The 25,125-nt window shown below is 45.5% G+C and overlaps 1 pseudogene across 1 annotated transcript in view; it reads left to right on the top strand.

The window, feature by feature from the left end:
• The first annotated feature begins 15,669 nt into the window (after window positions 1–15,669).
• The window catches only part of LOC311241225 (ras-associating and dilute domain-containing protein-like), a 54,354-nt pseudogene continuing 44,898 nt past the window's right edge, over window positions 15,670–25,125 (top strand). Inside the window, exons 1-4 of the transcript XR_014621105.1 lie at window positions 15,670–16,331; window positions 16,754–17,085; window positions 17,770–18,005; window positions 19,524–19,860. The product of XR_014621105.1 is annotated as a ras-associating and dilute domain-containing protein-like (transcript). The remainder of the gene's footprint in view (window positions 16,332–16,753; window positions 17,086–17,769; window positions 18,006–19,523; window positions 19,861–25,125) is intronic.

The raw sequence follows: 25,125 nt of genomic DNA, 5'->3' as shown, positions 1-25,125 counted from the left end.
TCCGGCGGCCCTGCGCCTGAAACTTCCTGCGTCCATGCACATCCACCCCGTGTTCCATGTCTCCCGGGTTAAGCCCGTCTCCCTCAGTCCCCTTATGCCTCCAGCTCCTGATCCTCCGCCTCCCGTGTTGGTGGATGGTCACCCCCAGTGGCAGGTCCGCCGGTTGATGGGCGTTCGTCGGCGGGGCCGGGGGTTCCAATACCTGGTGGACTGGGAGGGGTACGGTCCTGAGGAGCGTAGCTGGGTCTCCCGGCAGCTCATCGTGGATCCCAGCTTGATCACTGACTTCCATCGTGCCCATCCTGACGAGCCGGGTCGGCCTGGTCGCCGGGTGGCTCCCGTGGAGGAGGGGGTACTGTGAGGTTTCTGTCCTTGCTCACCTACTCGCTCTGTTCCTTTAAACCACCTCGCTCTGTTTTCCATTTGTTTCTGTTAATCATTTCATTCCCCCATTCACACGCTTCTTCCCAGAGACGTCGTTGATTGGTTCTCTCCCGTCCACACGCTTTTCAATCACATCCCCCAGCTGTCACTGCTTGTCAATCAATCAATCCCGTATTATTTATACCCCGTTTCCCCACTCAAGTTTTGTTGGATCGTTTTGATATTTTCTGTTTGCATTCGCCGTTCCTGCTGCTGCTGTTGTTCCCTGTGCTTTACCTCCAGGATATCCAAGAAGCCTTCCTCTTGGACACCTTTTTCCCGTGGCGACGCGCTCGCTCCGCTGCTGTTCCAGCGCTCTTTACGCACAACGCCTGGGTGAGTTTTTAATGACTGTCTTTGATCAATTCCGTTTTCGTGTGTTTTTATAACACTGAAGATTACCACCTTTTTATCAGACAGTCACTCACCCAGCGGTTGCCTTTTTGATTGTTTCACTGGGATAATATTTTGACCTAACATCTCCCACTGTGTGTTTATCACACCGAAGATATTATCACATTGGATTGTATTTTGGACTTCGCTCTCAGTGTCTATTTTTGCACCGAAGATATTTTTCACTTGGGATTGTGTTTTGGAACATTGCTCACTGTGTGTGTTTACACGAAGATTAGTTCACTTGGATAACTTTTGTTTTTGGGTACAAGTCACCTCTCCTGTTCTCCTGCTCGTTCTACCTGCTGTTGTGGAAAGGTTGTTTAACACAGCAGGAGACGATATTTCCAATTGTAACAAATAGGTAATTTATTTAAGAAAAGAAGTTCTTTAACAGCAAGAGCTATGGGTCAAAGAGGATCGCCACAGCTTGAACAAAAACACTCTGTCCTGGATCCCTTTGCCTGTCCCTAAATCCCCTCTCAGTCCTGCCCCCCCATGACAGATATCATGACGTATCACATCATGTCAGATCTGACATGACGTACATTAAGATGATACGTAGATTTAACATCGGAGAGAGAGAGAACATGAAGAGAGATAAGCAAGATATGATATCCACACACGATATGATGTAAAACATTAAGAACATCGAAGAGAGAGTGAGATGTGTGTGTGTGTGTGTGTGTTTGTGTGTGTGTGTGTGTATGTGTGTGTGTGTCTGTGTGTGTGTGCGTCTGTGTACAGACGTGTGTATTGTATGTGTGTATTGTGTGTGTGTGTCTGTGTGTGTGCGTCTGTGTACAGACGTGTGTGTATTGTATGTGTGTATTGTGACACAGGGAATGTGTGTGTGTGTCGGTGTGTATGTCTGTGCGACTGTGTGTGTCTGTGTGTGTGTGTGTGTGTGTCTGTGTGACTGTGTGTGTCTGTGTGTGTGTGCTGTGTCTGTGTGTGTGCTGTGTATGTGTGTAAGAGAGAAAAGACACAAGATTAGAGCACACGATATGATGTACTGAAATGTCCATCTGCTATCTTGAGGCTGTTTTAAGAACATCAGCCAGACTGTCGCCCTAGTGTCTTTGAGCCCTGCTAGTTGACCTATATTAAACTAGTCAAGACTAACCCCTTTCCTACCTCCACCCTCGTATACACATTTTCCACAACATTCCTACCTCCACCCTCGTATACACATTTTCCACAACATTCCCCCATTTGGGGCTATCCCTAGTCCCACCCAAATCATATAACCAAGAAAATGTGAACGTCTAACTAAACGAGAAACCACAATTATATAATAAAAGTTTAAATGCCTAATCTAAACCAGAAACCTTACTTCATTCACTGGACCCCTAACGGACCAACAAAGGCCGACTACCGTTCTTACCAAAACACAAAACCGTTCCAAACAAGAGTAATAATAAAACATCAACAAAATACCCCAATTTATAATCCTAACCTGACAGACAAATCCCCCCAACCTCCACCGCTTACCAAATGAGCCACAGTTCCGGCCGGAAACCGCGACTCTCATCAGGGAAAGGAGAAGTTGACCGTCAGAACTAAACATAGAACATCCCTCCCCAAAAAAAAATGACATTGTCTCTTCCATAACATTGAGCCCCAGTGTCCATCGCTCAGCCCCCCTTCCATGCCCACGCCATAGTCTCCTCACCGTATTGCCAAAAGTCACATTTTGCCAATACAGCAACCACCACGCCACACCTCCAGTCCCCGTAGAAGCATGTCCCCATGCCTGGACGGGAGGCACTGGTACCGACCTCACCACGTGTCCCCCCATCTTCGACGGGAGGTGCCCATCTTGCCCACTGCGTTAGCCCCCCATTTGTCCCTCCAGTCCCCAGAACCGATCCCCAGACCACTTCTTCTCAATGCTTCCTCAGGCTCAGAACCGACACTCTGCCGATGCCCCTTCCCATTCCGGTTTGACCAGGACCACAAGTAAAATAAACAAAAAATAATAAAAAAATAAAAAACAATGCAATGATTTCCAATGGTTGCAATCTCTATGCCGAAGGATCATTAGAAAATCAGACTAAAATTCCTAGTTAAAGGAATAAACCACTCAGACCATCCCCCGTCACTCTTAAAGGAAAGAACCAACAAAAAGAAAATGTCCCTACCTCACCATACCCCTAATCCTCTATCCCCTCGTCTCCCTCTAAGGCAGCATAAAGCTGAGGATATGGCCCGATTTGTGGCTCAATCTCTTTCTGTCCCACCATCAGCATTTGGCTCGTTACGTGTGAAGTTACCAGCCTACCCAAGAGAGGCATACCACAACAGAAAAGGAGAACCAATATCAACCCTGCCACCCCGATGGATATCCCCGTCTGCATCACTATGCTTCCCCACTGTCCCAATCTTTCCAACACCCCACTCCCCCACCATTCTTCATTCCGGCCAGAATTCCCCCTCAACTCCTCCCTCAAATCCTTCAGCTTAGCCATGGCCTCGGAGAACTTTCCCCCTGGCCCCACATTCGTCGGAATGAATGTGCAGCAGTACTGTCCAAACATGGAACAGACTCCACCCTTCTCCGCCATTAACCAGTTCAGAGCCTGTCTATTCTGCCACGCCACCGTACTGGTCGCGTGCATCTGGTCCCCCATTGCATCCAACGCCTCCTCTGTGTAATTGAGATACCGCTGCTGATTGTAAAACAAATAGTTGATCCACCCGGTGTTCTTATTGACCGATATCCATGGCAGAATAGACTCAAACCCTGCCGCAATCTCATTCTTAGCCATGAACTCGGCTGGAATGCCCCTTGGCTGTCCTATGCTGTCCAGATACACCCTTGGGTCTGCCTTGTAGCTACGCTTCGTTCGAGAGATAGGAGACTCAGAAGGTCCTTCCGTCACTGATAATGGTAGGACCACCATTGGCATGATCGCCTGAACCCGGGCACATCTACCTGACCAATCTAAAGGAAGTGTATTCCTCAACCTCCTACCGCCGCAGAGCCAGTATTGGTCCGCCAGTGCCATATCCTGGACATGAAAAGGGCAAGCTACAGGCCGTGGGTTGGTATCCACTCCCTTTAACACGACCCCGTGTCCACACTTTCCTTCTTTCGTACAGTTAGTCGTGATGCTCCAAATAGTAGTGCACCGCCCCTCTGCCACCTCCCCTACATCCCGGGTCCCCTCCTTTTGCAAGCACTCGAAATCCTTGGTCAGCCATAGTTTGACACCTCTGGGTATTGGCAACCCCGTCGCTACCCCCTGCACACGTACATCCAATTTCCTACACCGTTCCCGCATAGTGACATCCTTGAAATCCGTGACGTTTCCTGCCGCCTTAAAACGACTAGAGCCGAGAAACCCCAAACACTCTGCCTCGCACCAAGGGCGACTATTATGGGGCCCCTCCCATGCCTCTGCGTCCCTGTCACACTGAGCCCAACTGAACTTCGTGCCCTTCACCAGCAGCCTATCCGGACGTGCCTTGGAGCAGACATAACAATCCTCTATCTGATTCTGCGCGCTCGTGTACTGGACCCACTTAAACCACTCATTCCCTAAAGCCGCCCTATACATCGGGTCAGCCTCCGGGTCTTCCTCGTCATAGTCATAGTCGCCCCCATCTTGTTCCCCGGAAGGAAGCAAACCCCTCAACCTGGCCCAGAGTGAGCCCACTGAGTCCCTCAACGTTCCGGCTGTCCTCTGGAACATATCCTGTCCCCCCACCTCTTCCGACTCAGTGTCCTTGACCTCCCTTTTTCCCCTCACCCCTGTCCCCTGTGATTGGTTCGGGACAGGCTCAACTCTCCTATCTACCCCCACTACCCGATGCTCGTTAGTATAATGGTAAGTATCCCCGCCTGTAACGGGGGAATGGTCAAAATCAAAAACATGCCCTTGCGGTCCTACGGGAAACACCCCGTTTGGTTGTAGTCTTATCTTCTCCCCCCCTTCCTCGATGGAGGGAAAAGGGGGCGCCTGATTCTGAGCCTGGTCATGAAAGTCTGCTGGTACTTGAGCCTGAGCGGGACCCCGTGGGACTCCTACCCACTCAAACCCGTCCTCCTCAAGGACGGGTCGACCGTGACGGTTCTTAATGACGTCGTTGTGCCCGGCCGACCGTCCGCACACTGCTGCCAACATCTGCGGGAGCATCAGCAGGCACTGCACCTTCCAGTTGCCGTCTCGGACCCTCCATGTCGGGTTCTGCATAACTGCGATCGATTGTATCCCCCAAGAGATCGCCGCTGGCCTTTATGCAGTGATTGAAGTGGAACCAGGTCGCTGATCCCTTGACTTGGACTGCCGTTCCAGTCGATCGGATCACCTCGTACGGGCCCTCTCTCCGGGGTGATGACCACTTTCTCTTGTGGACCTTTACGAAGACCAAGTCCCCAGGGATCAGTCTCGGTTTGGTGGCTTCCTTCTCCGCCTCCTTCTCCCCCTTTCTCTCCTTTCTCTGCTCCTGTCGAAACACAGCTTCATGTATTTTAGTCACTTGCTGAAGATATTTTTCCAGATCTTGCTCAAAAATATCTAATGCCGGGCCCCTAGCCAGGTGTCTAAATGGCGGTGCTGGCATGCTGCGGCCTGTAAGCATTTCATGCGGTGTTAGCTGTGTTTGGCGGTTTACGCTGCTTCTAATAGCCATCAGAGCAAGTGGCAAAGCATCAATCCAGTTAAGCTTAGTTTGCATACAGATTTTCAACAGTTTGTTTTTAATGACCAGATTGGCCCTTTCCACCTTCCCCTGCGACCCGGGACTATAGACACAGGAAAGGCGCTGTCTTATACCTAATTTCTGCATCAGCCCTTTAACCACCTTGTCGATGAACTCGCGGCCATTATCGCTTTGTAATATCGTGGGAATTCCAAATCTCGGAATGACCTCGCGACACAGGAACTTGATCACTGTGTCCGCGTTCTTGTGTTTAGATGGAATGGCCTCAATCCAGCGACTAAAGCAGTCCTCTACTACCAGGAGGTATCGTTTGCCCTGCACTGACGTTATCATGTCTGTATAGTCCATAATCAGATGTCTGAATGGTCCCTCAGGGAGGGGTGTGTAAGCCGCCACTGTCGGTACTCCTTTGCGCACATTGCCCTGTAAGCATGTTAAACACCTGGCTAGTGTAACGTCAATTTGTGCCTGAAGCTTTGGGGACCAAAATCCCATTTTCGTGATTCGTTTCAGGGTCTCTGCTCTTCCACAGTGATCAACACCATGAGCCTCAGGTATCACTAAGGACAGAAGATCGATGGAGGCGACTATCAAACCGTTATGACTCCTCCACAGACCATCTGCCCCCCTTACAGCCCCCCTCTCCGTCCACGACTGTTTCTCGGCCTGCGTGGCTGAGTCCTGAAGATCACTCAAATTATCCTCAGTTACCTCAGTCGTCAGTTCGGCCGCAAACATCAGAACAGCCGTGGACGGCACCGCAGCCGCCGCCTTCGCGGCCTCGTCCGCCGCGTTGTTTCCCGTCGTCACAAAGGACAGGTCTTTTCTGTGTGCCTGGCACTTTACGATAGCAATGCTTTTGGGCAACTTTACAGCCTGAATAAGCGCCACAACCTGCTTGTGGTGAAGGATCGGTGAGCCGTCCGATTTCTTAAAGCCTCTTGCCTTCCAAATGGCCGCGAATAGGTGGCATACGCCATGCGCATACGCAGAGTCTGTAAAGATGTTAACCGTGCGATCTTTAGCTATTATGCATGCTTCTGTTAGTGCTATTAGTTCTGCAAGCTGGGCCGAACATGGTTGCATGCATTGTCCGGCCTTTCTTGTTAGTGTTTCTCCGTTAGGTTTGCACTGTACGACGGCGTATCCTGACCTTAAATTTTCCCCCTCCCGATAGCAGGACCCATCCACAAAAAGTGAGAGTTCTGCTATCGCGAGCGGGTAAATTTAAGGTCAGGATACGCCATCATATCGTGAGGCTGTTTTAAGAACATCAGCCAGACTGTCGCCCTAGTGTCTTTGAGCCCTGCTAGTTGACCTATATTAAACTAGTCAAGACTAACCCCTTTCCTACCTCCACCCTCGTATACACATTTTCCACAACACTGCACCCTGTGTTGACTCGCTCCCTCTCTCTCTCTCTCGGTCCCGCATCACCTCGGAGATTCTGCCGAGAGAAGTCTGCAGAGCGGCTCAGACGTCAGCATCTGCTACCCCCTACTACCACCTCGGGAGAAGCTGCAGAGCAGCAGAACATTTCCTCCTTGCTTGAATTCCTGTCTTGTTTAGACTCTTCCTATTCTATGCTGTTTAATTAGTCTCAATAAACAAGCCCCTGTTTTTGGCAACTCTGAATCCTACTCTCTTGTGTCGTTGCGTTTGGGGTCGGTGTCAAACCATAACACATATACCATACCATACCATACCATATATACCAACATATATGACATACATGACATACAGATAGACAGTACTGCTACATCTATACATTTATGACATACCAGATTTACAAATACAGTACTGTATGTGATACAAACAAATGTTCCTGGCTCCAAAAAGCACATAATGTATTAATCAAAGTAAATGTATTGCTTGCATGCCCTTTATGATATCACCAAGGGCAATACTTCTGAACAGCTTGTTTAGGTTTGTTAATATGAAGACTGTAAACCCTTGCCAAATGGTAAGGAGTACATGCAACCTTTTAGTGCCTTAAAAACATTTCAGATTGACAAATCTGTACAAAGACTAAGCAAAACCCATTTAATCAAACATTTATTTAACCAGAAATAAAAACCCATTGAGACCGAGGTCTCTTTTTCAAGGGTGATCTGCAAGCAAGCATGAATTATGACAATACATAACATAAATACATTTCCATCGTATGTCCCCTTTAAACCTAATACAGATATAAACCATTTGCTCACTGTCACAAAGAACCATATAAATATGTTTCTGGGGCCCAGAATTACATAAGAAAAGTCTTTAGCTAAGTAGGTTAGAAAAGATATATGTACATTTCAAAACTCAAAATGATCAATGGTTCTTCATCTGAAGAATTAGTCAAGAACTGACAATTCACCAAGCTGCTAAAATCCTGGAAAACTCTGTGTTCTGATGCAGAATGTGTAGGACTGGTGTTTGTCCATAGCTTTACTGAAGGATACTCGTAAAAGGTTTAGCAGTAATGTCAGTGCTGCTGCTATATGAACTTAAAGAGATATACTTTATCACGACCGGAACAGAGCCGGATGGAAGCAGATTAATCTTTGATTAAATGCGAAGACAGTGAAGACACAACTGTATAAACTCCTTATAACGACTGTTTTTGCTTGATAAGAGCGCTACTGAGGCTTTTTCATTAAGCCTGTGGCATTTAAAGGAACACGCCAACATTATGGGACATGCGCTTACTGTCTTCTCCAGAGTCAGACAAGAAGATAAATACCAACTTCCTCTCTGTGGGTTCAGTATAGAGAAAGCTATCCCGCTGAAAAGCTAGCTGGTCCGCATCCGCTTCCATTCATTTGTGCTAAACTGGCTAGCCTTCTACTGAACGCACAGAGAGGAAACATAGTATCTACCTTCCTTGAAAGGTGCTATATAAATTTAAGAAATTATTATTATTATTATTATTATTATTATTATTATTATTATTATTATTATTATTATTATTATTATTATTATTATTATTATTATTATTATTATTATTATTATTATTATTATTATTATTATTATTATTATTATCATCTTGTCTGACTCTGGAGAAAATAACTGATTTCAACTTAATTGATTAACAAATGATATACAGTAGATGAGATAACAAAACAAACACAGAGTATTACACCAATGCTTTGGAACTCATAACAACACTCAGCCTTGCGAAGGGACACATATGAAGTGCACGCTTACAGACAGATTGCTGCAGATACAGTACGTGGTTCGCGAGTCTTATGTTTATCTCCGCCGACACCTCGGGGAAACCACACATCGGCAGGTGGTGCTTCACTCACATCCGTTGCTGCAGACAGATACCAGCACTACACCTTAGCTTCAAATGATGCAACCAGGTCATCCAATTGCACATGTGTGCGTGCGTGTGTGCGAGAGAGAGAGAGAGGAGAGAGAGAGACAGAGAGACAGAGAGACAAACATATGGCACCCTTATATGATTGCCTTTATAATCCCATGTTTTATTAAAAGAAATGTAGGGCAGACAGGCCTAGTGGGTAGAATTACCACCCTGTAACCACATGGTAAAAGGCAGTGGTGGAAGAAGTACACCGTTCCTTTACTTAAGTAAAAGTAGAAATACCCAGATAAAATAGTATACTCTGGTAAAAGTAAAAGTCCTCCATTCAAATTCTACTTGAGAAAAAGTTGAGAAGTATTTGCTATTGATTGTACGTAAGTATCTAAAGGAAAAGTACACATTCTACATGACGTTTGTAGAGCTTGGGAGCATTCAAACCTCGATCAATTGACCTCTAAAGATCATGTTAATAAAGTGGTATGTGTTGCTATCGCTATCAGCTCTATCTTTAAATCTTTCAAAATGTTCAGTTGCTATTGCATGCACTCATCTGTGTTTCACTACACACTTGAGTGCATGCTTACCAACTGTTAGTCTGCAACACTACTATCACCGACATCTAAGAAGGGAGATCCCCCCTTGAATGGCCCTTCTAAGGTTTCTCTCCTCCACACTGCCTGTGGAGCATTTTTACCTATTGTTATGTTTTAGTGAGTTTTTCCTTACCTTCGCGTGGGGTATGTCTGGGAGTGCTTGCATTCTTTCATTTATTTCCATTTATTTTAAATTTGTTGGACCTTATGGTGTCCTTGTTCTGTTCTTGACTTATTGTTATGTTTTCTTCTTGACTTGTTTAAAGAAGACCTGTACGGCCCATGGGGACATTAACGTGTGTTGTTGGGCCTTATAAATACATTTGATTTGATTTGATTTGATTTGATTCCAGTTATGCGGCTTTGACTAAACGTTATGTTAAAGTGCACATGGTCCAGTTATGCTGCTCTGTTTAAAAGGTATGTTAAAGTGGTAAATGGTCCAGTTATGCTGCTCTGATTACAGTAAAGGTTATGTTCGAGTGGTATGTGGTCTAGTTATGATGCTTATTACGTCATCTTGAAGTTGACAGGCTTCAAATGTGAAAGTATACTCTTCATAAATTTTTGCCATGTTTTCTATGCAAAATCTTTTTCTTCAAAGTAACTAGTAACTGATGGGTTCAGAATAGATGTAGTGGAGTAAAAATTACAATATTTCCTTTTAAATGTAGTGGAGTAAAAGTATAAAGTCCCCTAAAATAAAAAATACTCACATAAGTAGCTCGAAATTATACTTAAGAACAGTGAAAATACATTCCACCACTGGTAACAGGTTAAATCCCCGCCACTACTATTATACTATACTATACTATATATTATATTATACTATTATACTTATTGTTTATGTGTCTTGTAAGCCCATATGGACTGGGCATACACCTGTATGTAAGACACGGAAAAAAAAACATTAAAAAAAAACCAAACATGTATATCCCTGAAGTATCCTTGAGCAAGACCATGAACCCCCCTATATAGCCTATACCTAATCCAGGAGCTGGCCCCTGCACTCGAACCCCTCTGCTGAAATATGTATCCACACACACACACACGCACGCACGCACGCACGCACGCACGCACGCACGCACGCACGCACGCACGCACGCACGCACGCACGCACGCACGCACGCACGCACGCACGCACGCACGCACGCACGCACACACACACACACACACACACACACACACACACACACACACACACACACACACACACACACACACACACACACACACACACACACACACACACACACACACACACACACACACACACACACACACACACACACACACACACACACACACACACACACACACACACACACACACACACACACACACACACACACACACACACACACACACACACACACACACACACACACACACACACTTGCAGGCACACACCCTCTCACGCACGCACGCACACACACACACACACACACACACACACACACACACACACACATACATACAGACATACATACACGCAATATTGCCTACTGTACATAACATACACATAGATTTTTAAGAGCAGTCACCATACAGTGTTAATTGTTTGTGAGTCAATTAGTCCTCATGTGTATTGTCATGTCAGAGTTTTGTTGTAATAAGGTTATGTACATTTGTTTATTTTTTTGTTGTTTATTTTGTCCAGCATGTGGTCTTTGTACTGCATGATTATGTACATGGTTATTGTCTTTATTGTTCATTGTCTTTGTATTGCATGTTTTGTGTTCACATCAACCTGCAAAGGGACTACAGATGGAAATTAGTTTATAGCTACAATCTGGCATTGATTGATTGATTGATTGATTAAAAACTTTATTAACAGATTGCAGAATGGGTACAGTACAGTACAGCTCAATACATACAATTGTTAAGGGGATGCAGACCAGAGAAAGACTTTCGTCTTGTTTACATCAGGGTCCCCCATGTTTACATATTAATGTGCATTGTCCCTATCTTTAAATAAATCATTTGAAATTGTATGTATCTCAGATGGATATATATCTATACAAATAAAACAGTGTGTAATTTGATTATTGAATATTCTAAAGTGGGTACTGTAACTGTTACAGTATGTGTACAACTGTATGTGCGGCCATCCATGTGTGTGACCTTCCACTTTCTGGCCACCAGATGGGGCGCTTGATACATAGATTCTTATATTCAGTGTTAGTGAGGCGGGCTTGTCACTTAGTCGGTCTATATTATCATATTTCATACAGAAACAGTACAAATGCATTGCACAGCAGATTGCACATGACCCCTAGATATGTGTGATGTTTATCAAATGTTTTCCCCATAATATATTTTATTATATATACCGGTCCGTTCCTTTATAGTAAAAGTAGAAATACCCAGATCAAATAGTACTCTGGTAAAAGTAAAAGTCCTCCATTCAAATTCTACTTGAGAAAAAGTAGAGAAGTATTTGCTATTGAATGTACTTAAGTATCTAAAGTAAAAGTACACACATTCTATATGACGTTTGTGTATTTCAGTGCTTGGGAGCATTCAAACCTCGATCCATTGACCTCTAAAGGTTATGTTACTGTAAAGTGGTATGTGTACTTTCCACCACTGGTAACAGGTTCAATCCCCGCCACTACCCCATTTCTACCACTACCCGGGGGACGTTGTCACACTTTTTACTCTAGTGTGAATTACTCATCATCAAAACATCTTTCAATAGTAATTCCTACATTAAATTGAAGCTTAAGATGTTGGCTTGAAATGTGTATCCCTCTCATTTTCCAACGTATTGTAACAAAGAGTTAATCACCTATCAAAAACACTCTGACACATTGTGACAACCAACTCCATCATGGGGATGGTTGTCACACACGATGGGGTTGGTTGTCACCATGTGTTTTAATGGGAAAAAAATCTTAAAAAGAAGACAAGAAGGCAGAACTAAATTTGAAAGTTTAATTGCATTGACAAGTTGACAAATACATAACTTAATGCATCTTAACATGAACATAAACAGGAACACATCTTTAGGCCATCCTATATAAAAAAAAATATATATATATAAGAACACTCATTCACTTGTTACAGTGATGCCAAATGTAGGGTCTGGGCACTCCGTGACAACCAACCCCAAAGAAAATGTGACGACCAACCCCAACTGGAATGTCTTGATAGCATCAAGGCTAACAGCCATCTAACAACTAGTTAGCTAGCTAACAACAATCTAAACTATAGCTATCCCTTCACACTTTTTAAGGGTAATAATTGTTTCATTATAAACCAATTATGTAAAAGCATAGAAGAAAAATACTGAGGAGCGGAATATTTACAAATGGACATGAAAAACACAAAAAGTCCTCTCACCTCAAGTTCAGCTGTTTGACTCCAAAGATGACAATGTAGGTGAACTCTGACCCCAATTCTGGACATTTAAATACCAAAATATGGGAGACAGGACCCTCTGGTGGTGAAATATAATGAATGTGACAACCCTACATATATATAATTTTTTCATGTTTTGGATTTATTTTGCCCACCTTACTTAACCTTTGTTGAGTGAATGTGGAACAAAGAGATTCTATGTGTGTCTGTTTGTGCAGTGGGGTCACAGTTTGCAATGTAGATGTTTTTGTAAAATGTCGCATACAATGAGCAGGTTGGCACCTTGCATTGTATACACTTTGTAATTTGATTATGATGAAACTATTATTATTTAATATAATATATTTTATATGCATATCTTATTATTATTTAATATGATATACATATATTATATTACAATAGAATATAATGTAATACAATAGTAATACATATTATTATTATTAGTAGTAGTAGTAGTAGTAGTAGTAGTAGTAGTAGTAGTAGTAGTAGTAGTAGTAGTAGTAGTAGTAGTAGTAGTAGTAGTACACAGTACATTTCGCTGAGTAAATTTTACTCAAACTGAGTACAATTTTACTCACTTGGGCTCAAATGGACTCAGTTTGAGTAAAATTGACTCTGCTAAATTTACTATGTAGTAGTAGTAGTAGTAGTCAGGGCCGCCTCAGGGGGTGTGCGAGCAGTGCGGTCGCACAGGGCCTCGCGGGAAGGGGGGCCTCGCAAAAAAAAAAAAAAAAAAAAAAAAAAAAAAAAAAATATTTTTTATTAATTTTTTTTATTATTATTTTTTTTTTTTTTTTTTTTTTTTGCGAGGCCCCCCTTCCCGCGAGGCCCTTTTTCATCACAGACCTAAAATCTAGTTTTGCTTATATGCTTATATATTTCACATTAGACACGTTTGTAGAATGTGTCTGACTTGTTCCTGGGTCTGCAGTCCTGCAGCTGCAGACATACTCACTATTGGAGCTCAGCCTCTGGGGTTCTGCAGCAGCATTGGTTTCAACGAAGGGAGTGGTTTTACTTACAGCGTGTGTAGACAGTGTAGTTGCCGGCGTGGCAGCGTGAGTCGGCTGCGTTTGACATTTTCGCGCGTGCAGCTTTTGACTATGCTTAGTTATGCCCAATAGCCAAGACGAAGAAAGAGGTCGGTCATTATCAGTCGGTCGGTCACCAACCAAGGAACGTTGACGAAAGGCCTCTCGCTAGCGGGACAAATGGCCGGAGCCTTTCGGTATAGCCATGTCGGCTAGTAGCTAGCTTAGCTAAATGCTAACTAGCGTTAGCTAACCAGGCGAGGCGAGTGGATGTCTTTTCAAAAGAAGGAGAAGAGAACTTGTGAGCAGATAAATCTGTTAGGCAGCAATACGCCGAAATTACACCGTGGGGCCAAGAAAGTATCCTTCCACGTTGATACTGCGTTATGGTGAGTCAACTTATGATTATGTACCCGCCGTGGATCTGAGTCACCTGACCCTATCTCTCTTTCTCTCTTGGAGCCAAACTGGTCTAGCTAATACTACTAGTAGCTAACTGTGTGAGCTAACTGTTAGCCAGTTAGCTGTTTAGCGTCAGCTGGGAACGTTCGTTTGATGCTATCAGTTAGCCTTGAGAATAGCAGGCCCTTTGACAGAAGATGTAGTCGGGCCTGCACCATGACAAGGCTCTGGCCAGTGGCCATAGCTTCTTTTTGTCCCGCCAGCGAGAGGCCTTTCGTCAACGTGGAGACCTTGCGGCCTTTCGCCCAGCGTTCATCGTGCAGGTAACTTGGATTAATGAAAATGTCATGATGACATTACCCCACTCTTCCTTCCTTCCCCTCCCGAATGTTTTGTTAATAACGATGTTTTTTTCCAGGCAAAACATATGCTACTTCACAACATTTGGAGATACGACATGTGCTGTGTGTGAATGGTCGTTTGTGTAGCCACGTTGTGTGTGTCACGTGGCCTGGTGTCACAGTACCTGGCTAGCCTATTTAGCTGATGTCGGCCATTGGCTCCTTGCTGCTTTGGTTTCTCTGTTGACCATCTTCTTGTTGGATTTAAGTGTTGATCTTTGTCCTTTTGAATCTCTCATACATGCTATAGTCTCTCTCTAACACACACACACACATGACAAACACACATGTTCTCTCTCTCTCTCTCTCTCTCTCTTTCTAACACACACAGTCTGCCTATGGCGGCCTTTCTCGATGGCTAGGCTGTGCTCAAGGATCTTCAGTCACAGTGCTCGGGTATTCTGCCACTGTGTACTCTCTGTTTAGGGCCAAATAGCATTTCAATTTCTTTCCAATGTGTCTCTCTCTCTCTCTCTCTGTACACTGTATATTGACTGTAGAACGGGAGCTCTCTCTCGCTCTCTCTTTTGCTATATGTTGACTGTATCATGCCCCGCCTCGGGCAGCGCTATTATTTAAGAATATGTTGACTGTATAAAAAAAAAAAAAAAAAAAAAAAAATATATATATATATATATATAATTTTTTTTTTTTTTTTTTTTTTTTTTTTACCTTGGGGGGGGGGGGGGGGCCTCGCGTTAAATCTCGCACAGGGCCTCGCATTTCTCCCAGGCGGCCCTGGTAGTAGTAGTAGTAGTAGTAGTAGTAGTAGTAGTAGTAGTAGTAGTACTAGTAGTAGTAGTAGTAGTAGTAGTAGTAGTAGTAGTAGTAGTAGTAGTAGTAGTAGTAGTAGTAGTAGTAGTAGTAGTAGTAGTAGTAGTAGTATTAGACATCACATGATGGCACAGGCCTCCTCATTTCAACTGAAAATGGTTGCACCTCCCCATCCCTCCTCCCTCAGCAGTCTCTAGCGCGCAACGGGCAATGACGTCAGTGTAGTAGTAGCACAACTTTTCAAACAGGTTGCATTCATAGTCTCGGCAGCTGAAGTGCGGCTCATCATGCGAGCGAGAGCTAACGGGTCAAGTGACATAGAATGGATTGGTCAGTCAGTGCGGTGTTTTCTAAGAGCTTCGAATAACGGATAAAGACGTGCTATTTCAAATGGATCTATCTGAAGGGTTTTTTCCGAACATGTGGATATTATTCGCGCAAGACAACTTATGAACGTTTGAAACGTCACTGCTCATTTGGCTTTCTCAAACTGGGAAACAATGTAGCCCAATCGACTTTTTGAAACATATTTGTCCAATGGATGAATACACACTTACACAGTAATCTACACGGATAGTCGTCACATACAGCCTGATTCACAATAGTCCTACAGTCAGCGTTGGATTGGAAATGGACAGCTGCATCAGGCAAAAACCAATTTGTGGAATACCGCTAGTCCAGGTTTGAGACGATCACTTTTGCTTTGAAAACTCCAAACAATTTCCACAGCACGTTTTAGTCGCTATATAGGATTACCATGTAGTGTTTTTAATTTCGTAAATTCTTTTTCATAAAAATCTACTACACTATTCATTGTTTTTGTTGGAGTTCAAATAACCTAAATCAAAATGATTTCGGAGGAGAGAAGCAGCCCTAAACAAGCCCTAAACTTTCCCGTGGGGCTACTGATCCGCTCTCCAAAGAAACGTCTTGCCAAACTCGGGAGGAAACCCAGCAATGGATCTTTACAGTAAGTGATTTCATTCCCCACGTACGCCATACATACATTCTGTAATGAAAAGTCTGATCGATCATAGTCAGATCTAACAGGATGGCAAAAACCTCTCAAAATGTCTCAATCAACTGTAGCCAGCCATACATGCTCTTTATGATCTCCTTGTATTTTGTATGTTTTATTCCTTGTGTAAAGCACTTTAAATAGCATCGGCGTATGAAATGTGCTACATAAATAATTCTGCCTTGTCTTCCACCACTCTTAATGAAGAAATGGTCCATTTGACTGTTATAACGTCTCCCTCTCTCTCTCTCTCTCTCTCTCTCTCTCTCTCTCTCTCTCTCTCTCTCTCTCTCTCTCTCTCTCTCTCTCTCTCTCTCTCTCTCTCTCTCTCTCTCTCCCTCCATCTCTGCTGCCCTCTCCTATCTCTCCCTCAGGTCCACCAACTCGGACAGCACCACCCGCTCGGCAGAAGAGAGCGTGGGCGTCCGGCAGCCGAGATCCGCCGACACAACAACCGGCTGTCCACGGTCTTCACCCGGAGCCCCAACCTGCAGGACGGCGGCACACGGCACCGCCCCGGGCAACAGCACCATGCGGGGAGGCCCTCCAGGCCCGGACGACCCGGCCGAGCTGTCCAGCCAGATGTCAGCCCCTGGCATCCTGAAGATCTTCGGCAGCGATATCTGTCAGGGGACCAACTACAAGAGCGTGCTGGCCAACCACCGCGCTCCAGCGCCAAGGAACTGGTCAAGGAGGCCCTGGAGAGGTGAGAGCTTTCTTCAACTAAAGCCAGTCTGGCACTCCTGGGGGACAGTGGCTCAGGAGGTAGAGCGGTCGCCTTGGTAGTCGGAAGATTCCCGGTTCGATTCCCGCTCCTCCGGGTATCGTGTTGGAAGGTGTCCTTGAGCAAGATACCCTAATTGCTCCCTGATGAGCAGGGTTGGCAACCTTGCATGGTCGCCTCCGCCGTTGTGTGAATGTCGTGAGTGAATGGGTGAATGTGAGGCATAAATAGGTAAACCGCTTTGGATAAAAGCGCTATATAAATTTACCATTTACACAGAATTTTGGAGGCTCTACACCCTCCACTACATCCCTGAATGGTAAATAAAAAGCCTGGTAAACTTTCTTTACTGCAAGCAGTGGGGGCCGGTTAGATGTTGGTGGATCCCAGTTCATTAGCAGGGTAAATCCTCACAGATGTGAATGTGAGGAATAAAAAAGTGTAAAGCGCTATATAAATGCACCATTTATAGTACCATTTATTTACTCTGGTGTGTGTGTCATGTATCGATGGCCTTTGGATTCAAACTAATGTGTTCCTCATTCATGTTATGTCATTGTTTCCCTCTGAGATTGTACCATCTGGCCCTAAGTGAATTTCTGTTGTTTTTTTGCATAGGTACTGCCCATCTGGCCCTAAGTGAATTTCTGTTGTTTTTTTGCATAGGTACTGCCTGGAAAAAGAAAACGCAAACGAGTATGTGCTGTGCGACGTGATTGGCCAGACGGGGGCGGACAACCAGTGGAAGAGGGAGTGCTTCCGGGTGGTGGGCGACAGCGAGAAGCCCCTCATGTTGCAGTCGCTATGGAAACCTAAAGAAGGCTTCGCCCGGCGTTTTGAAATCCAGAAGAGGTCGAGCATCGAAGAGCAAAGTGCGAAGGACACAGACACGGTCACAGCAGGTACGCACGTGTCGTAATATGACTGACTGATATATACGTTTTGGTTTCTCGCGTGGTAGACCTAGGCTTTAAGAAAGACGCAATATGCTGGTTAATGAAAGTTTGGCCTTGGGAGATACGAATGCGCACCCCGTATCTTTCTTGTGGTACCATTGGATTGTTGACCGGCACCTCAGTGCATTCCGCTGTGCGTTTCACATCCGGCTTTGAGGACCGAGGCTTTTACCCCACGGCCTGTTCTATAGTCACAAAATAACCATTTCAAGTGATGTAACCCGGAAAGATAGAACGACCCCAACGACCTCACACCCGGATATGAAATCTCTCAGTGTCTGAAGTGGTCGCACAGACTATGGGGACCCCTTTACCCCCCTGTCTCTTATGGCCGAGTAATAGCCATCATTGTCCAGCTTATCGCCAGCCAGAGAGAGAGAGAGAGAGAGAGGAGAGAGAGAGAGAGAGAGATGGCAGGCATGTGAGAGGTCAAGAGGAGACAAAAGCTACAGCGCGGGATAGAGGTCAGTGCGGCCCCCTCTCTTATCTTTGTTTTATTACAGGGTCCCATCGGGAGGACCCTCTGGAGCCTGCTGTGGACCACCGGTCAGCTCTTCCCACCGGGCCCCGTGGCTGCCAGGATGGGTCCACCGGCTGCTTTGTTGTTCTTTCTCCCAGAGCTCGCTTCCTGCACCACTGGAGAACCGTGTGGTCCTGTTGACTTTGGCACACGTTTGTTGTGGTTCTCATGGTCCTCTCACCGGGTTTTTATCACACACACCCCCCCCCCCCCCCCCCTCTGTCTCCTCTGGCTGCCCTCTGACTGGGGGTGTGGTGGGGGGCGTTGGGGAACTGCCCCTTGCACCCGCGGCTTTAGGCAGCTCCGGCCTGTCACACTGTAGCTGAACAATGTGGGGGGGGGGGGGGGGGAAACGCCCCACTTCCACAGCTGATAAGGGTGGCGGAGAGCTGGGTGTGAAGCTGGGCTCTCTGGACATTCCATGGTGCTTAATGGCTCCAAATGAGCTGAATAGTGTTTATGTTACGTCAGGGCGACGGAGCGGCTGTTGATGTCGGATAGAGGTGGCCGCCTCTCATTTCCACGTTTCCCTCTCTTTCCACTGGCCATGTTGGATTTGAACAGGTGCCAGCGCACTGACCCCGTTATGATGTGATCCGTCCGTGTGATGCACTGATGGAGTGTTTTACTTCCTTGTGATTGTTTGCTTTGCGGTTAGCGTTTAGCTGAACGAGTTTCACATGAACTACTGCACAACACTAACAATTAATTAGTTAATACATTTTTGTAGTATTATGTCTCACGGTCACTCTCTCTCTCTCTCTCTCTTCTCTCTCTCTCTCTCTCTCTCTCTCTCTCTCTCTCTCTCTCTCTCTCTCTCTCTCTCTCTCTCTCTTTATCTCTCTCTATCTCTCTCTCTCTCTCTCTCTCTCACTCTCTCTCTCTCCCTCTCTCTCTCTCTCTCTCTCTCTCTCTCTCCCTCTTCCTCGCTCCTCTTCATCCAGGCCTGAATGCCCAGGCGAGGAAGCTCCAGAGGATCCGGTCCAGAGTGACCTCGCTGTTCGTGGACGGCAGCGGGGAGGACGTGGATGGGCTGGGCATCTGGAGGAGCCTGAGCGAGATGGACCTGTCGGCGATGGGGAAAGAGGCCACCCGGGGCCGGGGGGCGCAGCAGGGCCCGCTCAGGGAGGACCCGGAGGCCGAGGCCGACAAGGAGGTCCTCCGGCTGGGCATGGAGAAGGAGGAGACGGAGAGCAGTGACGACACACCACCCAGTACTCCATCCACCCGCCCTTTGACTTCCCGTACTTCCTCCTGCTCCAGGGCTACAGCCACAGACAGGTGAGCCGGGGGGGCGTTAACCCTTTCACTGCCGCACTACCAAACGGTTAAACCCTTGCACTGAGACAATACGGAAGGTTCACCCTTTCACTGCCACACGACAAAGGGTTAGCTCTTTCACTACCACACTACAGAAGGTTTACCCTTTACTATCACACTACAGACGGAACCAACCGTCTGTAGTGTGATAGTAAAGGGTTAACCTTCTGTAGTATGTGGTAGTGAAAGGGTTAACGGTGGCCAGGATGAATTGAATTCCACGCACTCGTTTGCTGTGGGATTACTAATTAACTGATAAGGTGAGGGACTTTTAAATGAATGGTTCGTGATTGTGTGTTTAGACAGCTGGGTTTGTTTTGGAAGTTCTCCTGTTCTAGTTTGGTGGACGTTAGGTAAAATGGTCATTTTGTATAGTGGAAGATTTGCCTGGTAGAGGCAACGCTGCTGCTCCTCGTTCCAGATATCACGACCGCCCACTGCCTTTATCTCTCGCCAGATAGTAGTTGTAATTGCTTTGGCTGTACGGTCCTTTGAAGTCAAGGTCTTGGCAATGTGGTGCGCGGAGAAAAACGAAGAAAAAAAAACAGTGTGACAATCAGTGTGACACCAAGTTGTAAACAAGTACTGTAGTGCACTCCACAGCACAGGAGGGTGTTGGAGTGAACGTCTTGAGTCAAGAACCAGAGGGGGAGAAAATCCCAGAGTGGGGCTTTGGCCGCCGCGCGCTATTATACAGTCCAGGGAGGCGGGAGGCTAGTTAGAACGGGCTCAGAGCCAGGGCTGGCCGCTGGGAGTGCAGCGCCGAGCTGTGTTATAGGGACAGGTGATCCCTGTGTCTTCCACGGGCCGAAGGGGCCACCCGGAACACCCGGTGTCACTCACCCACTGGCCAGCGGCTGAGTTCCTACACGGAGAGAGAACAAGCCGTCTGTCAGCGGGCCCCAATGAAAGGATAAAGGAACAATCTGTTCACTATTCACAGTCACACTCGGAGAACCTCACGGGGGCCTGTGGTGAAAAGGGGAGATAACCCCTGATTAAAGACACGGCAGAGGAGGAGAAACGACACAGAAACTGTTCTTTAGAGCGTGAACAAGTGAAGGCTCGCACAGACACGACGCACCGGTGGAATCTACACCACCTACATATCTCTTTGTGCACAAGATGTGTGTCCGGATGAATGGAACGAGTCTCCTACTGTATACATCTAACACCATCAGTCCAGAGACTCTCTCCCTCTCTTCCTTTCTCACCTCTCTGTCTCTCTTTCCTTCTTTCTGATCTCCCTCTCTCCCACTGATCTCTCGCTCTCTTTCTGATCTCCCTCTCTCTCTCTCTCTCTCTCTCTCTCTCTCTCTCTCTCTCTCTCTCTCTCTCTCTCTCTCTCTCTCTCTCTCTCTCCCTCTCTGTGCTCTGCTGAGTGGGCAGGATGCAGGAGCACCATGGCAGGCTAAGTCCTGTGGTCAGCCTTTCCTCAGCCACTCCGCCGTCCAACAGTGTGTCTCCCAGATAGCCGAGTCAAGAGGAAGGAGGCGGCCATTTGGAATAACAAACGGTCGTGCAACACAAGCAGAGAGCCTTTTTGATATTAAGGCTTAACAGGTTTACCTTCGGTATCTTTCCAGACCAGCTCTTCCTGGATGTAGCTGATTCTGTTTGCACAGGGGAGAAGCTGGGACCTAATGGTGTTTATAGTCCCAAGTACAGGTCACTGTTTGAATATTATTTTAGCAGTAATCGTCTTCCTAAAAAGAGATTGATAAAGAATCGGCCAACAGCACTGTTAAGAACAGCATTATCAATACCTTCACATTTTCCATATTTTATTGTGCTGCAAACATTATTTTAAAATGTATTTATTTGTGTACTTATTTATTTATTTCTGAGATTATAAATCTGTTTGTCTTAAACTGAACAGGAAATTCCATAAATGTGTGGGAAGGTATGAAAGTCAAATTAGAAGGAAAAAAAATTAAAGAAAAGTATGGAAGCCTCTGGTTTTATTTACACACGGAAATCTTATCTCAGTGAGTCTCTCCTTACTAAGTATAATTAACGCTTTCACTACCACACTACAGAAGGTTAACGCTTTCACTACCACACTACAGAAGGTTAGCCCTTTCACTACCACACTACAGACGGTTAACCATCTGTAGTGTGGTAGTGAAAGGGTTAACCTTCTGTAGTGTGGTAGTGAAAGGGTTAACCCTTTGTCATGTGGCAGTGAAAGGGCTAACCCTTTGGTACAGTAGAGTGTCAGTGAAAGGGTTAAGCAAGAGAATCTTACCTGGAAGTGCACCAATTGCATTTTCACACATAGACAATTTCAACACCACAAACACAAACACCACAAACATTCTAAAAGGAGCCATCGTTGACAGGAAATACACTTGGGTCGAAACTGTTGCCTATAGCAACATAATTCCAGTGACATCGTCTATAGGCCCTAATTGGAGAGTAATTTCTTGGGGGTGAAACATGATTGTGAGCCTTGAAATTACAGTATTACACAATGAGCTGGAGTCTGAGATACAACATGAAATCTCATTCAGATACAGGTGCCCAGTGTCAGACAGAATTAAAGCCATTTTCAGAAAAGTAATAAGACAAGTTTGAATAACATGACATGATAAGATGACAAAATGTTGTACCTTTAACGATTAGAAAAGGGGTGAACTTTTTTTTTTAAACAAGAATGTATCTGTTATTTTAATTGTATTGTATTGTATACTTCTCATGGAATATATATATATATATTATATTTACACACATGCACACAGACACACACACACACACACACACACACACACACACACACATAAGCCAATTTCCCCTTGCATTGTCTCATAGCATTTAGTTATCAGGTCACTTTCAGAACCCCTCCTTATAGAGCATATACCGGTATCCATGGAAAGCTCATGGCACTTAGAGGCTGTCGCTCATGTGCATTCCCCCAGTGTCGTTGGGCATTGAAGTAGGGCTGGGCGATATGGCCAAAAACGTTATCGCGATAAAATTATAAAATTATTTTCATATAACTCGATATCGATAATTATCGTCGATATAATGTCTGTCAAGTTTAATTAACTTATTATGCCCGGCGCCGATGGACGGGCTATTAATAGACTTGTTTTGCTTCTGTGAATGTCTCGAGAGTTGAGTTGATGTCGTCATCAGTCCGCGCACGTTAGCAGTTAGCCAAAGCAAGCGGAGTATCTCATGACAATGTACTAAAAATGACCCTAAAATACTCTGTTCCGCCCAATTCATTGCAACGACGTCCACCGTATACCCCACACTACTATAACAGTTACCCTCAGAATTCAAAACACACACCAACTAGGCAGGTAACCTGTAAAATAGCGCCGTGCAAGCTAATTAGCCCTAGCCAGCCTCGTTTCCGAGCGGAGTATCTCATGACAATGTACTAAAAATGACCCTAAAATACTCTGTTCCGCCCAATTCATTGCAACGGCGTCCATTCAGGGGTACTACGACTATGCTTGCACCTCATGGTACCAAAGCACCTCAAAGGCGCTAAAAACAAAATTACAAACATCTCAAAACAAACTGGTCAGACTACTGCTTGACCTTACTCCTAGAACCCACCTCACCCCTGCCCACTTTGACAACCTAGGATGGCTTAGAGTAGACGACAGAGTACAGCAACTTGCAATGGGCCTGGTCTACAAGATACACTACACGACCAAGGTACCCATGTACATGTCAAAATACTTCCCAAAGGTCAGTGAATACCATGCACGATCACAACACCAGAGGGAGCTCCACAAATCATGTTAAACCCAGATTCGGCTCAAATAAGGGACTAAACACGTTTCGCAATTATGCCACATCAATGTGGAACGCCCTACCCAAAGCTGTAAAGGAATGTGGATCACTACCCACTTTCAAAACCTCTCTCAAGGGACACCTACGGGAGACTGCAATTCAACACTGGCCCCTGTAAATATCCTAACCCAACCCCCTCCAATGTACAGTCATTTACCTAGTATGGTTTTGTCAATAGTCCAATGTACAATTTTGTTTGTTTGTACAGTGTCTCCCCCCCCCCCCCCTCAATGTACAGTTTTGCTTGTTTATACAGTGTGCCCCCCCCCCCCCCCCCCCCAACCACCTCCAATGTAGATTACCCAGTATGGTTGTCAATATCCCAGTGTACCCAACCCCCCCCACCCTACCTCCTCCAATGTACAGTTTCTACGTCAAATGTATATACTCCCTTTTCTTGACTCCTTCTGTATCACAAACAGTACTGTATTTGCAAATCTGGTATGTCATAAATGTATAGATGTAGCAGTACTGACTATCTGTATGTCATGTATGTCATATATGTCCTGATGAATTGAAAATGGGGGACCCTGATGTAAACAAGACGAAAGTCTTTCTCTGGTCTGCATCCCCTTAACAATTGTGTGTATTGAGCTGTACTGTATTGTACCCATTCTGCAATCTGTTAATAAAGTTTTCAATCAATCAATCAATCAAACCGTATACCCCACACTACTATAACAGTTACCCTCAGAATTCAAAACACACACCAACTCGGCAGGTAAACTGTAAAATAGCGCTGTGCAAGCTAATTAGCCCTAGCCAGCCTTGTTTACTGAGTCCTACCTCCGCGTCTCCTTCCGGGTCTCCTTCCGCTATCGGCCATCTCCTTCACTGATTGGTTGTTAGTGCATGTGCTCATATCCAAGCTTGGAAAATCTATATATCGAAACTTTGCGACCACGTTTCATGTTTATTTCGAGGAAATAATTTATCGCGATAGTTATCGTTATCGTTTTATCGCCCAGCCCTACATTGAAGGGTCCAAGGGATATAACCAGCAACCCTTTGGCTACTGTACTCAGTCATTCCTGCCTGGTTGCCGCTCCACTGGTATGGGCTATCACCAGCAGCGCCTCTGCCTCCCTTTACGTAACCTCTCCTGCCAGGCCTCTTCTTCTCCCCTCTGACCAGCTGTCACACCAGCTGGGACGAGTACAGTGTATCATGTGCACAGTAATGGTCTTAGAATGGTGTTCATAAGGTCACAGGCTTCACCAAAGTCTTACGCTTAAGCCCTTCCATTCTTACCTGGCCACATCACTGCCAGCAATGGGTGTTGCCTGGAGATTGATCCCTGGAAGCACTTTGTCAAGTTACCATCATAATATAGGAAGCTTTCGCTCCCGGTTCGATTCCCGCTTCTCCCAGGGCAGCGTGTTGAAGTGTCCTTGAGCAAGACACTTGACCCCTAAT

This window comes from Notolepis coatsorum (genome assembly GCF_963971535.1).
Source record: "Notolepis coatsorum genome assembly, chromosome: 14".
Lineage (NCBI taxonomy): Eukaryota > Metazoa > Chordata > Actinopteri > Aulopiformes > Paralepididae > Notolepis > Notolepis coatsorum.
Note: the sequence above shows the minus strand (reverse complement) of the source record. Positions and strands in the feature narration are given on the sequence as shown.